Genomic DNA, 12,105 nt, shown 5'->3' with positions numbered 1-12,105 from the left:
ACCGTGTTGTACTACACCGCCGCTCTTCACTCATTGGAATCAGCTACTAGGATCAGTCACAACAAACAGAATACCACTCAAGACACATTAGCTGCCAGTGAGCATTCATCAACTCATTCGGAAAAATTGAAAATTTGTGCCAGATTGGGACTCAAACCCAGGTCTCCTGCTTACCAGGCAGATGCGCTTACCACTGCGCCATCCCGGCACAGTGGTCATGCACGGACTACCCTAGTACGCATCCTGTCAGACCCAAATTCTCAACTTATACCACACACTGCTAATGTGGTGCCCCTTCCACGTTATGCTCATTACTCGTTGCATTTCGCCGATTCCCATAAAAGTTCGAGCGTGGAGTGCCTACGCACTAAAATGATCAATTCATCCTTCTCGCCTTAATTATATATGCCTGGGAGAACAGTTGCCACATATAGAATATCATTTCTGAACATTTCTGTCAGTTTATTCATTAGTTCAGAGAAGAAAGTCTGTGTCCCTGCCACACGGACTTTTTAATCCTGTCCTCCCATTCTTTTCTTATGATTATAAAAAATTAACATCTTCTTATTATGGAAATGGTGCCAAGAGCCCGTGGCGCAGTGAGCGTGCGGTAAACAAATTCTCCGGTAGCAATCTTCCGTCACTCGCCGTAATGGGAATATTCTGTGTGAACCACGCGCAGCGGAATTAACGGCGATTCTAGGCCGGGCTGGCGGTGACGAATCAGCGAACGCCCGGGGACAGGCGCCTCACTGTTGTGACGTCACGGCGACAGATGAGCGACGCCGTGCGCTCCACCGGGCGTTTTTCCTGAAGACGCAATTCTCGGCTGCGGCCGAAACGACGTCTGATTTAGTGGCAGCACGTTGGGTGCCGTGAAAAGTGCGCCGCCGGCAGAGTATCATAAATACAGGCTGCAGGGCCGGAAATGAAGCCCTCAACGGCCCGCACAGGGTGTTGCGAAAGCAGAGGCTGACGTAAGGCAGCGTAAAACTGCAAATCTGCAATGCTACTATCACTGTTATTTATTTATTTACATTGTTTGGACCCCTAGAGGATCAAATAAAGCAATTTATGAACTGCGGATGTTATATTTCTCGTTCATCCAGAACTGTTTCATCATCTCGCTATGTTTAGCTCGACGTTCATCTGACAACTTTCTTCTCGATACCTTGGGTTTTTCTTCTGATGAAATTTCCCAGCTGTAGACCTCATTTCTGAAGTTTCGATCTTCGATGCCTGTCGGTGAGATTTGGGCATTTTTTAGATCAATCTGGACCTGTTTTATCCATACTGTTGCCGTTTTCAGTTTCTATAAGTACGTCAAAATTTTCTGTGGTAGTCGGTTGTCGTTTAGTCTCATAGTGTGTCCATAGAATTTAAATTGTCGTTTGCAGAGATCGGTTTCGATGTTGGAATATTTTTCCGTGACTGTGTGTAATTGTAGATGGTATCCTTTGTCTGTGAGTTTTGGGCCAAGTATTTTTCATATGATTTTTCTTTCAACCTTTTTGATATTTTCGAGGTCTCCTTTGTAATTAAGGTTTAGAGTTTCGCTGGCGTAGAGTGTTTCAGGTCTGACAATAATCGTGAAGTGTCGAGCTTTCGTGTCGATCTTTATGATTTTCTTATTCTAGATGCTCACAACTTTCCCACATGCTTTCCCGTGTTTTTTGTGCTAATCTTTCTGTACCTGTAGGTTCAATAATTTCTCCCAAGTACTTGAACTGGTTAACCTTGTTCACTGTGCTACATTTTGTGATTAAAGTTTATGTTTTGATGTGTTTTGTAGCCACGAATTCGGTTTTAGAAAAATAAATTTGGAGTCCAACTTTCACGGCACATTCTTTGAGGACTTAAATCTGATGGATTGTTGTTTATTCACCACCTGAAAGGATCGCGAGGTCATCAGCGAAGGCTAAGCATGTGACGTCGGTGCTATCCTATTATTATTATAAATATTATTATTATTATTATTATCATTATTAGGGGCTGCCAGCAAATTTGGGCTAAACATAAACGACGCCAAGACAGAGTACCTCGTTATGACACGTGGCCATTGTCAGACTGCTGATCATCTACAATCACTGCAGGTTGGGGACCAGTCGCACAAGGGAGTGCAAGAATTCAAATACCTAGGGGCACTTTTCACTGAGAACTCGTCATGTGAAGCAGAGATCAATACCAGAATACAAGCAGTAAACCGATCTTACCACAGCCTGGCACAACTGCTTCGGTCCAGATATCTCTCCAGACAGTTTAAGATTCAAATGTACAGAACCCTGATCCAGCCTGTTGTTCTATACGGCTGTGAGACGTGGAGTATCCGGAAACAGGACTTCCATAAGCTCCTTGGTTTTTGAGAGAAAAAGTGCTGTGGAAGATCTTCGGTCCGGTTCTGGATGCAGATACAGGGGAATGGAGGATCAGATACAACCAAGAGCTTGAGGAACTATACCAGCAGCCCAACATAGCAGGAACTGTCAAAGCCAAACGAATGCAGTGGGCCGGCCATGTGGCCCGGATGGAGGATCACAGATGGCCTCGGAAGCTCCTGGATTTCACACCTACAGGAAAGAGACCGCCAGGGAGACCCAAGAAGCGTTGGAAGGATGGACTCCATGAATATTTAAACCAAGTGTCAACAGATGTGAACGGATGGCTAATAGCAGCAATGGACAGAATACAGTGGAGGAGGAAACTTGTAGATGCGTGCTGTCCACTGGGCCTGATCACGTAGTAGTAGTAGTAGTACAATTATTAGGGGAAATGGGGTAAGGCGGACAATCTGAGGAAATCAAATTTTCAGCAAAATATGGTTACTGACAAAAGCTTGCTAGTTATACACTTGAAGCTACATAAAAAAGAGCTTCACAAAGTGAGCAAATCAATAACCCAGTTATTGGATGTCCTGCTGAGGGATATCGTGCCAGATTGCTGCACTAGATCGTCAATGTCCCTAGTTGGTTGGAGGACCCTACCCATAACGCTTCAAATGTTCTCAATTCAGGCGAGATCGAGAGACCTTTCTGGCAAAGGAAGGGTTTGGCAAGCATGAAGACAAGCAGTAGAACCTCGCCGTGTGCGGGCGGGCAATATCTTGCTGAAATGTGAGCGCAAGGTGGATTGCCAAGAAGGGCGTAGAATATCGTCGACATACCTCTGGGCTGTAGGAGATCCACACATGACAATACCAAAAAAGTCCTTCTATGAAAAGAAATGTCACCGCAGACCATCACTCCTGATTATTGAACCACATGGCAGTCGACAGTCAGGTTGTTATCCCACCGTTGTATGGGGCATCTCCAGACACATCTTCGACCTCGAATCTCATTTACTGGGGTAGAATTGTCTTCAGTGATGAATTCCATTTTGAATTGTGCCCCAATAACCAGCAAAGATGTATGTGGAGATGCCGCAGTGAGCGGCAGGATACCAACCGGCCTGCCGCCTGCCATATTTTCTGACAACCAGGAATGCGGTGCCATTCATTTGCTCAGGAGCACCCGTTTGGTTGTCGTTCGCGGCTCCCTTACAGCACAACGGTACGTCGACGATGGTCTACGCCACATTTTGTTGCCCCACATGGCAAGCCGTCCTGTGCTTTCATTTCTGCAAGATAATTCCCATCCACACACGGCGAGAGTTTCTACTGCTTGTCTCCATACTTGCCAAACCCTACCTTGGCCGGCAAGGTCTCCGGATCTCTCCCCAACTGAGAACGTTTGGAGCATTATGGGCAGCGCCCTCGAGCCTTCTCGAGATTCTAATGATCTAAGCGCCAGCTGGACAGCATATGGCAAGATATCCCTCGTGGAAACTTCCAAGGGTATCAATGAATGCGAAGCCCAATAACTGTTTACATAAGGGGCACGGGTAGGCTAATGCGTTACTGAAGTTTGTGAAGCTCTTTGTCTTGAATAGCCGGCCGGAGTGGCCGAGCGGTTCTAGGCGCATCAGTCTGGAACCGCACGACCGCTCCGGTCGCAGGTTCGAATCCTGCCTCGGTTGGAGGACGGCCTTTTGCTTACCTCAGCTAGATGGCAGAGGCATCATTTTCATAGTGGCAGAGGATTTCACTTCAACGTACCTCAACCAGTTAGTATCATATATTTTTAAATTATGTACTCAGACCTTCGTTGTAAATCACTCTATTACAGAAAACTTACTCAAAATCCTTACAGTACAGGATGTTTGAATAAGGACTTCACCACTTTGAAAATTCATATAAATTAATTCATAGTATTTACAGAGGTGATTGTAGTGTCAATTTGTAGGGAAATATATCAAGTTTTCAAACAGCTTACGGGAATTCAGTCAGGTAATATGAATAGCGACCGCCAATATTTCGGCGGGAGCACACCCCGCCATTTCAAGGCAAAGTGAAAATTGTATACGCCAGGAGAATCTCGGGTCTCATGTACCAAGTTTTGTCTCGCGTAGTTCGCTAGTGCCGAAGTAAATAGCGCTAGCCTTCACTCGACCCGAGCGTCCTAGTTGTGTGTTTTGGTTTGAAGTATCGAAGACAGCAACAACAGTTCAGTGTAATTTCTGTACCAAGTACGCTAATGATCCTCCTAGTGCGCCTACAATTTATGAGTGGCATAAATGTTTTGTAGAAACAGGGTGCTCGGTAAGACATGGGAAATCATCAGGTCGTCCAAGCGCATCTGACGACGTCGTTGAGCGAGTGAGACAACGTTTGTCAACAGCCCTACGAAACCGACCCGGCGTGCATCTCGCGAACTGCAAATCGCGCATACGACTGTTTGGCGTTTGTCGAGAAACCGTTTGCATTTGAAACGGTACAGATTGGCGATCGTACAAGCAATATAAGACACCGATAAAATTGCTCACAAAAGTTTCTGTGCAGGTATGTTACATGAGAATGAACATTTCATGGACAAAACCATCTTTTCTGACGAGTCGACTTTTGACTTAAATGGCAAGGTTAACACACACAACTGTAGGATTTGGGGTAGTGAAAATCCGCATCGAACAGTGAAATATGTTCGTGATAGCCCTAAACTGAACGTTTTTTGTGCATTGAGCAAGAACAATGCGTATGGCCACATTTTTTTCCGTGAGAGAACCTTCAATGGGATAGTGTACCTGGATATATTACAACAATTTTTGATAACACAGATCGATGAGGATGACCATGAGGGAAATGTTTACTTCATGCAATATGATGCACAGCCCCACTACCTGGCTGAAGTATGAGACTTTCTCAGCGACCGCTTTCCGGGTCAATGGATTGGCAGTGATGCGCCAATTGCATGGCCCCCCGATCCCCAGGCCTGACACCACTAGATATTTTTTATGGGGATTCATCAAGGATGTCTTGTTTGTACCTCCTGTGCCGGCTTTTCTATTTGAACTTAGAGCAAGAATTTACGCCGCCACTGAGCAAGTTACACCAGGAAAGCTACAGCGAATTTGGGAAGAAATTGGCTTCCATTGGGATGTGTGTAGGATAACCAGCGGGAGCCACATACGACATCTTTAGTTTAAGGTAAAAAACTTGATGTATTTCTCTACAAAATAACACTAAACCTAACTACATATCTTCTATCAATAAAGTTATGAGTTTTTAAAGTTGTAAAATCCGTTTTCAAAACCCCTTTAGATCCTAATATTTTTGACAGATGTCTTATGCCATCTGGCAGAAAAGAAGATATGTGATGTAATTACAAAATAACAATTTTCGTTTTTTTTCAATTTCCTCGTACTGTGAAACCTTGCTTCTTGCAAAATTTCGTGAGTCTAGGTCAGTAAGAAGTGCACCATGGATTTTGATGAGTTTGCACAGTGTCAAAAATAGCCCTGTCTTTCGACTGCATTGATATATATAGGCTTAAATTTTTTACACCGCCGAGAGACTGTAGATCTTAATATGTGACGTAAATTTAAACTTGACACCTGTATCCGTTCCTAAGGAAAAAGGGGTCTTAAAAGACCAACAGACAGAAAGGCGGACAACAAAGTGATTCTATAATTCCGGTTTTACTGGTTGAGTTGCGGAACCTGAGATAAACTAATTCCCCCTCCCTCACACACAGAAAGTGCATTACGTCATGTACACTGTGATACGTATGCCTCGTGCCATGAAATTCCTCCCCTCGAACCCATCAGAACGCCGTATCTTCATGCATCTGCCCTTCATTTCTCTTTTATTTTTCCTTCAGTGACAGTTTTGGGAACAGTTTTGCCTCACAGTGTCTCCAGTCCAGACCTTTCCTTTTTCTGAGATGCTTCAGGACAGATCTTGTTTCTTATAGTGTCTGGAACATATCATCATTCTTATTGTATTCATACATTAAATTTTTCTTCTTTTCCCATCGATCCACATTTGAAGGGTTTTGAATTATTTTTCCTCTTTCTTTCTCAATGTCTAACGTTCTAAGTGATATGTATGATATGTATGATACCGTTTGGCGACAAGGCCTGATATTTAAGTTGCTGCGGGTCATACCATGTAATAAGCTGGCCAACCTCATTGATAACATGCTCACAGATAGAAGTTTCAGAGTCATAATGGGCGACTTAAAAAGTGACCAAATGAAGCTCAACAATGGTTTACCACAAGGCTTCGTTCTGGCGCCATTGATGTTTAACCTCTACATATCTGACTTACCTGAAACCACTTTTGAAAAATTCGGATATGCCGACGACTGGGCAATAGCTGCAATAGGCAGATCAATGGAGGCAACGGAAAACACATTAACTGCGGATCTAACAAAGCTGGGAGATTACTTCCGAAGGTGGAGATTACGGCCAAACGCGACAAAAACGGAGGTGACATGCTTTCACCTCGACAATGCCCAAGCAAAAAGAAAGCTCAACGTTCATTTCGAAAACAGGCAGCTGAACCATAATAATTACCCCAGATATCTAGGCGTCACCTTTGACAGAACCCTAACATTCAAGGAACACCTACGTAATACAGCCGCAAAACTTAAAACTCGAAATAATATCATACAGAAGCTATGTGGGACCACGTGGGGCTCTTCCGCTGCTGTACTGAGATCTTCGGCTCTGGGACTTGTCTACACAACAGCAGAATATGCCGCACCGGTATGGCTAAACAGTAAACACACAGGCTTGATCGATGCTCAACTAAACTACACAATGAGGAAGATATCAGGAACAATAAAGCCAACGCCTTTACACTGGCTACCTATACTGAGCAACATTCCCCCACCGGACCTGCGCAGAGAGAACGCTCTCTTACGCGAGCATGGAAAAGTGCTGAACAACGAGAAACTGCCAATCCATAAGGATGTTCCTGCCCTGGAGACGAACAGATTGCGCTCAAGACACCCCTCTTTAAAAAAGGCAAAAAATACGCATCCTCTCAACCCGGATTATGGCAACCTCTGGAAAATGCGGGGAGAGAATCTGTGCCCCAAAACCTGCAGAATATGCCATGCATCAATGTCCAACCACCAGGATTCAATTTGCCAAGGAAAACTTGGACGACCCTGAATCGAATTCGGACAAACAACGGCAGATGTGCAGACAGCCTCCACAGGTGGGGTAAAATCACCACCCCGACATATGACTGCGGTGCGGACCGGCAGACGATTCGTCACATCGTGGAAGATTGCCCTCTGAGACGTTTTGCAGGAGACCCCAATGAGTTTCTGACCGCGACTGAAAGTGCAGTAGACTACGTCACAAATCTGTATGTTTGTTTGTGAACTTTTGCTTGTTATATACACTATTTTTAAACACTTTTATATCTACAACTATATGTTACACACTGTGACTACTCTTTATTTCTGTGTCTTATGATTTTTATGTCTTTTCTATATGATGTGTTATATGCCATAAGCTAAATAAAATAAATGTAACAGCTCAATAAATTACTGATTTCAGACGTCTCTTTCTTAGTTCAGTTCCTACTGTTGTTGTTTTGTATTATTGTTTATTTTCGTAAATACTTCTTTTTCCAGATGGTATCCATTTTCTTATTTCTCGGAAAAATGACCGCAGGAACATAGATACGTCGAAGTGCTGTCTGCTGTTTGTTCTCTAACCTATTACTCAGTGTGTATTTACAATAAATAGCTGGTCACCAGGTAATAAAGGTAAATAATTGACATTGGAGAATCTGTTAGTTCAATTATTTCAGCATTATATGAAGCTCGTTGTTGGCTGCGAATGGCGAAATGAAATAAACATACTGCTAAATACGCAAACAAATAAACGAGTTTAATGGCTGTTTACGCATTGCCGGGTCACGCATTACCGTAAATCAGATTAGTGAACCAGTACTGCAGGTCTCGGAGTTTATGAAATAGGGCTTCGAGTGGCGCTGTGTCGATTCTCTGCCACAGTGGATGTTGCTCCATCGGCGAAGAGCACAGCATTAAGGTGAACATGAGCAGCCAGGAGACAGCATAGAACAGGACAGAACAGGGGAACGAAATAATCTGACCTTTAACGACGTGGAATTGACAATTATGTAGAAAAACCTTCACGGAATGAAAAAGCAAGTACAATGGCTTACAAGGGGAGGCCACGACGTTTGGAACGCGGATTTACTGCAAACTTCGCACACTCGTAGTACTCAATGAGGACAACAAAATGTGCAAGCAGTAGCGCGTACTTCTCAAGCTTTATTGAGAAACTCACAAGATAATTTTGGTCGTCAAATGTATAACTGTGCTTGGCCATTTTTACCATGAAGCGGTGGCAGCCGAGTGGTTAGCGTTCAAGCCCCGTAATCGCTGGATCGAGTCCCGTTCGTCAGTTTTTTTTATTTCTAACACAGTCATTTCCTTTGCTATTTATATTACAAATGATATACTGGGAAAAATACGTGTAATCGGAGGGACTTTTATTAAACTTGCAATGTTATTTCGCAGTCTACAAATTTTTATTATCACAAATAATATAATATTCATAACTATCGACTAGTAAACGGCCAAATGCATAAGCCGGCCGCGGTGGAAGAGCGGTTCTAGGCGCTACAGTCTGGAACCACGCGACCACTACGGTCGCAGGTTCGAATCCTGCCTCGGGCAAGAATGTGTGTGATGTCCTTCGGTTGGTTAGGTTTAAGTAGTTCTAAGTTCTAGGGGACTGATGACCTCAGAGCCATTTGAACCAAAGACATAAAGTGATACTGAAAATGTATGCTTGTCCGTGATTTGAGACATCCCTTATACCTGGAAGGAGCCCGAAACTACTTGATACCTGCAAGTTTTGACCGGCACAGACGGCTTTCGAAAGATGTACAATTAATCGTCGCTTTCGACATTACGAGTTTCAGGATGGTATTTTTCGTAAAAACATGGAAAACGTAAAATTAAACGGCATCGGCTGCATTGAATAAATGCTAGGTTTCGCATACGCAAGGTCTTTTAGGTTTTCCGTGGAAAAACCGACCTTGTTAACAATTTCAAAAACCTCTCTTTCAGCCGATAATTTGCAAGCAAACCATGAATAACGCAGCATTTCCTTGAATATCGGCGCTGATAATTGGTCATGCAGTATCGAGTGTATTTTAATAGCGTCTTCACGAGAAGCAATTTGTCGTTCTCTTTCGATTAAATACGAACAATTTTGAAAACACGGACAAGCATACAAAATGTTCAAACGTGTGTGAAATCTTATGGGACTTAACTGCTAAGGTCATCAGTCCCTAAGCTTACACACTACTTAACCTAAATTATCCTAAAGACAAACACACACACACACATGCCCGAGGGAGAACTCGAACCTCCGCCGGGACCAGCCGCACTGTACATGACTGACAAGCATACATTTTCAGTATCATTTTATGAGTTTGATCGTTTACTAGTCGATAATTATGGATATTATATACACTACTGGCCATTAAAATTGCTACACCACGAAGATGTGCTACAGACGCGAAAATTAACCCACAGGAAGAAGATGCTGAGATATGCAAATGATTAGCTTTTCAGAGCATTCACACAAGGTTGGCGACGGTGGCGACACCTACAACATACTGACGTGAGGAAAGTTTCGAACCGATTTCTCATACACAAACAGCAGGTGACGGGCGTTGCCTGGTGAAACGTTGTTGTGATGCCTCGTGTAAGGAGGAGAAATGCGTACCATCACGTTTCCGACTTTGATAAAGTTCGGACTGTAGCCTATCGCGATTGCGGTTCATCGTATCGCGACATTGCTGCTCGCGTTGGTCGAGATCCAATGACTGTTAGCATAATATGGAATCCGTGGGTTCAGGAGGGTAATAAAGAACGCCGTGCTGGATCCCAACGGCCTCGTATCACAAGCAGTCGAGATGACAGGCATCTTATCCGCATAGCTGTAACGGATCGTACAACCACGTCTTGATTCCTGAGTCAACAGATAGGGACGTTTGCAAGACAACAACCATCTGCACGAACAGTTCGACGACGTTTGCAGCAGCATGGACTATCAGCTCAGAGACAATGGCTGCGGTTACCCTTGACGCTGCATCACAGACAGGAGCGCCTGCGATGGTGTACTCAACGACGAACCTGGGTGCACGAATGGCAAAACGTCATTTTTTCGGATGAATCCAGGTTCTGTTTACAGCATCATGATGGTCGCATCCGTGTTTGGCGACATCGCGGTGAACGCGCATTGGAAGCGTGCATTCGTCGACGCCATACTGGCGTATCACCCGGTGTGATGGTATGGGGTGCCATTGGTTACACGTCTCGGTCAGCTCTTGTTCGCATTGACGGCACTTTGAACAGTGGACGTTACATTTCAGATGTGTTACGACCCGTGGCTCTACCCTTTATTCGATCCCTGCGAAGCCCTACATTTCAGCAGGATAATGCACGACCGCATGTTGCACGTCCTGTAGGGGCCTTTCTGGATACAGAAAATGTTCGACTGCTGTCCTGGCCAACACATTCTCCGGATCTCTCACCAATTGAAAACGTCTGGTCAATGGTGGCCGAGCAAGTAGCTCGTCACAATACGCCAGTCATTACTCTTGATGAACTGTGGTATCGTGTTGAAGCTGCATGGGCAGCTGTACCTGTACATGCCAGCCAAGCTCTGTTTGACTCAATGCCCAGGAGTATCATGGCCGTTATTACGGCCAGAAGCGGTTGTTCTGGGTACTGATTTTTCAGGATCTATGCATCTAAATTACGTTAAAATGTAATCACATGTCAGTTCTAGTATAATGTATTTGTCCAATGAGTACCAGTTTATCATCTGCATTTCTTCTTGGTGTAGCAATTTTAGTGGCCAGTAGTGTATATGTGATAATAAAAATTTGTAGACTGCCAAATAACATTGTAAACTTAATAAAAGTCCATCCGAATAGACGTTTTTCCCATTATATAATTTGTAATACGAATAGTTAAGTAAATGACTGTGTTAGAAATAAAAAAAAAAACAAAACTGACGAACAGGACTCGACCCAGCGACCCAGCAGCTTGAAACATAACCACTCGTCTGCCACCGCTTCATGGTAAAAATGGATACGCATAGTTATACATTTGACGACCGAAATTATCTTACGATTTCCTCTATAACGCTTGAGAAGTACGCGCTACTGCTTGCACATTTTGTTGTCCTCATCTAGTACTACGAGTGTACGAAGTCTGCAGTAAATCCGCGTTCCAAACGTCGTGGCCTCCCCTTGTTAGTAGTGGAAAGGCATCGGTTAGAGACGAGGTACTTGTAAGGTTCCACAAAGATTACTCAAAAGAACTTGGTCCCTTTCGAGCAACAGTTTATTGTACATCGCTGATACAACGAAGGGTACCTAACGACTGGAAGAACGAGCAGGTCATTCCCGTTTTTAAGAAGTCCCCTAGCACAGATGCTGTTGTAGAGCTATGGAAAATGTTTTACGCTGAACGATTTTGGAGAACGAGAATCTACTCTACAGATATCAACATGGGATCCGGGAACAGATACCTTGCGAAACTCAGCTCCGTCTTTTCCTCCGTGAGATCCATAGCGCTGTAAGCAACAGCGCTGCGGTTGATGCCGTGTTCCTTGACTTAATGAAGGCATTTCACATCATCCCGAGCTGACATTTAGTGAAAAAAAACAGCTTATCGAGTGTCGCAACATTCGCTATTGCCCATTTAAATTGCCACACCAAGAAGAAAT

At 44.0% G+C, this 12,105-nt stretch overlaps 1 protein-coding gene and 1 non-coding gene across 2 annotated transcripts in view; both read right to left on the bottom strand.

Annotated features, from left to right (window-relative positions):
* The window catches only part of LOC124719043 (short neuropeptide F), a 559,557-nt gene that overhangs the window by 426,570 nt on the left and 120,882 nt on the right, over positions 1 to 12,105 (bottom strand). The gene's annotated exons all lie outside the window — the stretch shown is intronic.
* On the bottom strand, positions 138 to 208 carry Trnat-ggu. Its single transcript has one exon. It is a non-coding gene; the product is annotated as a tRNA-Thr (tRNA).

This window comes from Schistocerca piceifrons, chromosome 10 (assembly GCF_021461385.2).
Source record: "Schistocerca piceifrons isolate TAMUIC-IGC-003096 chromosome 10, iqSchPice1.1, whole genome shotgun sequence".
Taxonomy (NCBI): domain Eukaryota; kingdom Metazoa; phylum Arthropoda; class Insecta; order Orthoptera; family Acrididae; genus Schistocerca; species Schistocerca piceifrons.
This window is presented reverse-complemented; position numbering and strand designations above follow the sequence as displayed.